Here is a 3,640-nt window from a genome sequence, read left to right as displayed (position 1 = left end):
GCTGGGAAACAGCTTTGTGCAGTGGTCACCAATCTGAACTTCACCTTGCTAAGTCCCTACATCATGCCTCCTCTCCCTCATGACACCAGTTAAAACTCTAATTCTGGGTCACAGAGGAGCAGGAGATGCCTCTGGTTCCAGCTCTTGCTGACTCATTTGGAATCTGGCTCCCATCTCATCTTTGGCTTTTGGGTATCTCCCTTACTTTCTTTCCATCTTAGTCATGCATTTTAAAATATATTAAAAAATTTTTTATCTAGCATTTTTAAGTGTTTTTTTTTAATAGCAAGAGATACATCAGGATATCCAGTGTGCAACAACACAACTCATTCATTACTTTTTTTTTTCTCATTAAACTTTCTTAATGGGTCTCAAATTCTGTGACAGATTTTTGGTCAAGTTGTTTCCATTAAAAAGTACTGATTTGGGGCTTCCCTGGTGGCGCAGTGGTTGGGAGTCCGTCTGCCGATGCAGGGGACGCGGGTTTGTGCCCCGGTCCGGGAAGATCCCACATACCGCGGAGCGGCTGGGCCCGTGAGCCATGGCCGCTGAGTCTGCACGTCCGGAGCCTGTGCTCCGCAACGGCAGAGGCCACAGCAGTGAGAGGCCCGCGTACTGCAAAAAAAAAAAAGTACTGATTTTAAAAACTAATAACTTAAAATGGCCACACACAAAACAAACGGTCCACAAAACATTCTCCTTTCCTTCTGAAGATTTTACGATGCATTGTTATCATTTACCAGGCTTTTGCTATTAAACTTAAATGGCCAATTGAGACAAACAGTTCTGAGACCCTTTTTCCACCACTGATTAAGACGGGGGTGGCAGGTATCGGGGATAATATTCATTTAGCCTTCTGAGCTTTCTGGGCAGATTTGGTGACCTTGCCAGCTCCAGCTGCCTTCTTGTCCACTGCTTTGATGACACCCACAGCAACCATCTGTCTCATGTCACAAACAGCAAAACGGCCCAGAGGAGGATAGTCAGAGAAGCTCTCAACAAAAATGGATTTGCCAGGAACCATATCAACAATGACAACATCACCAGATTTCAAGAATTTGGGGCCATCTTCCAGCTTCTTCCCAGAATGACGATCCATCTTCTTCAGCTCAGCAAACTTGCAAGCAATGTGAGCTGTGTGACAATCCAGCACAGGTGCATAGCCAGCACTGATTTGGCCTGGGTGGTTCAAGATAATCACCTGAGCTGTGAAGCCAGCTGCTTCCATCGGTGGGTCATTTTTGCTGTCACCACCCGCATGGCCACGACGAACATCTTTGACAGACACGTTCTTGACATGGAAGCCCACATTGTCCCCAAGAAGGGCTTCACTCAAAGCTTCATGGTGCATTTCAACAGACTTCACTTCAGTTGTCACGTTGACTGGAGCAAAGGTGACCACCATGCCAGGTTTGAGAACACCAGTCTCCACTCGACCCACAGGGACAGTGGCAATGCCACCAATTTTGTAGACATCTTGGAGGGGCAAATGCAAGGGCTTGTCAGTTGGGCGAGTTGGTGGCAGGATGCAATCCAGAGCTTCAAGCAGCGTGCTTCCACTGGCATTGCCATCCTTACGGGTGGCTCTCCATCCCTTGAACCACACGGCATGTTAGCACTTGGCTCCAGCATGTTTTCACCATTCCAGCCAGTAACTGGCACAAATGCTACTGTGTCGGGGTTGTAGCCAATTTTCTTAATGTAGATGCTGACTTCCTTAACAGTTTCCTCGTATCTCTTCTGGCTGTAGGGTGGGTCAGTGGAATCCATTTTGTTAACTGCAACAATTAGTTGTTTCACACCCAGAGTGTAGGCCAGAAGGGATGCTCACAGATCTGCCCGTTCTTGGAAATACCTGCTTCAAATTCACCAACACCAGCAGCAAAAATCAGGACAGCACCATCAGCCTGGGATGGGCCTGTAATCATGTTTTTTTGTTTTTTGTTTTTTGTTTTCTGCGGTACGCGGGCCTCTCACCGTTGTGGCCTCTCCCGTTGTGGAGCACAGGCTCCGGATGCGCAGGCTCAGCGGCCATGGCTCACGGGCCCAGCCGCTCCGCGGCATGTGGGATCTTCCCGGACCAGGGCCGCGTGCCCTGCATCAGCAGGCAGACTCTCAACCGCTGCGCCACCAGGGAAGCCCAGGCCAGTGTTCTCATTGCAAGTTCATGTCAGGTCCTGGTGATAGAGGGGCGTGCACTCCCACTTTGGACCCACCACTGGAGGTGGAAAGTGCAGCGACTTATCTGACTTGGCCACAGGGAGCCGGGCAGTCCACGGAGGCCCAGCAGCAGGTCCCTAACCAGGTTGAGGGTAGGAGGGCATTCCCTTCCAGCTCTCTCCCTTGGTGCAGGAAGTGCTATAGGCAACATCACTGTGTATATAATGGGCAACAACCCTGAGCCTGCTGTGGGGCTGCCTGGGTTCAGATCCCACCTCGGCCTCAACCGTTGTGTCAACTTGCAGAAATTGCTGAAAAGTCCCTGACCCTCATTTGTAAAATGGGGATAATATTACTGCCTGCCTAGTAGGGCTATCGTAAAAGCAATATATTTCCAACACTTGGAACAGTACCTAGCACTATAAAATACTTGGCGCTATAAAATATTAGCTGTTATTAGACACATCATCCTTCTTGATCACCATTCTAGTTAAGTTTATTAATACATCATGGACTTAAGGGATAAAAAGAGAACACTCATTCATCTTATCTAATTATTACATGTCCTTCTAGTAACAAATGATTCCAATTAGGTTTGATTAAATAAGTATACCAAAGAAGTAATTTTTGCTAAATTTAATAATTATATATATCCTCCTCAATGTAATTCTATTTCATTGGGGGTAAAATTTAAAATATTAAAAGAGTCAAAATTACCTCAAAAGTAAGCATTTTGTCTTATGAGACACATGAAAGCATTTGCAATTTTGTCATCTCTTGTCTAATTATTTCCACTCTGAAGACAAAGTGTACATTCAAGAGGCTTCTTGTTAAATGTGTGGCTAATTCTCAAATCAGTATTTTCGGCCTGAACTTTTTTTCTGGAGTTCAAGAACATTGCTTCCTATTAAAAAAAAATTAGCTGTTATTATTTTCCTAAAAACAAGACCTTTCGAGTAGAATTTTTCTAATACTTTATAATGAGATGGTGGCATCTCTCCAAGAGATGCTGCTTTTCCATTTGCAGCGGTAATACAGTGTTTATTTTGAAAATTCATTAAGTTTTAAAAAAAGAAGCAGATTTAAAGAAAAATATGAAATTAGACAAAAGTACTGAAAGACATGATAAAAGTTGTGAAGATGGTATACAATGATTGGTCTTTGGAAGACTCATTTCCAGTAGCTTTTTATTTATTTATTTATTTACTTATTTATGGCTGCGTTGGGTCTTCATTGCTACGCGCGGGCTTTCTCTAGTTGCCGCGAGCAGGGGCTACTCTTCATTGCGATGCGAGGGCTTCTCACTGCGGTGGCTTCTCCTGCTGCGGAGCATGGGCTCTAGGCTGGAGGGCTTCAGTAGTTGTGGCTCGTGGGCTCTAGAGCACAGGCTCAGTAGTTGTGGCGCATGGGCTTAGTTGCTCCGCGGCATGTGGGACCTTCCTGGACTAGGGCTCGAACCCGAGTCCCCTGCATTGGCAGG

The 3,640-nt window shown here is 45.7% G+C and overlaps 1 pseudogene; it reads right to left on the bottom strand.

Annotated features, from left to right (window-relative positions):
* Positions 1-634: 634 nt before the first annotated feature.
* On the bottom strand, positions 635-1,928 carry LOC132425503 (elongation factor 1-alpha 1 pseudogene; annotated as a pseudogene).
* Between the last annotated feature and the right edge of the window lie 1,712 nt (positions 1,929-3,640).

The sequence above is a fragment of the Delphinus delphis genome, chromosome 5 (genome assembly GCF_949987515.2).
Source record: "Delphinus delphis chromosome 5, mDelDel1.2, whole genome shotgun sequence".
Classification (NCBI taxonomy): domain Eukaryota; kingdom Metazoa; phylum Chordata; class Mammalia; order Artiodactyla; family Delphinidae; genus Delphinus; species Delphinus delphis.
The sequence above is the reverse complement of the archived record's forward strand: the minus strand, read 5'-3'. Positions and strand labels throughout refer to the sequence as shown.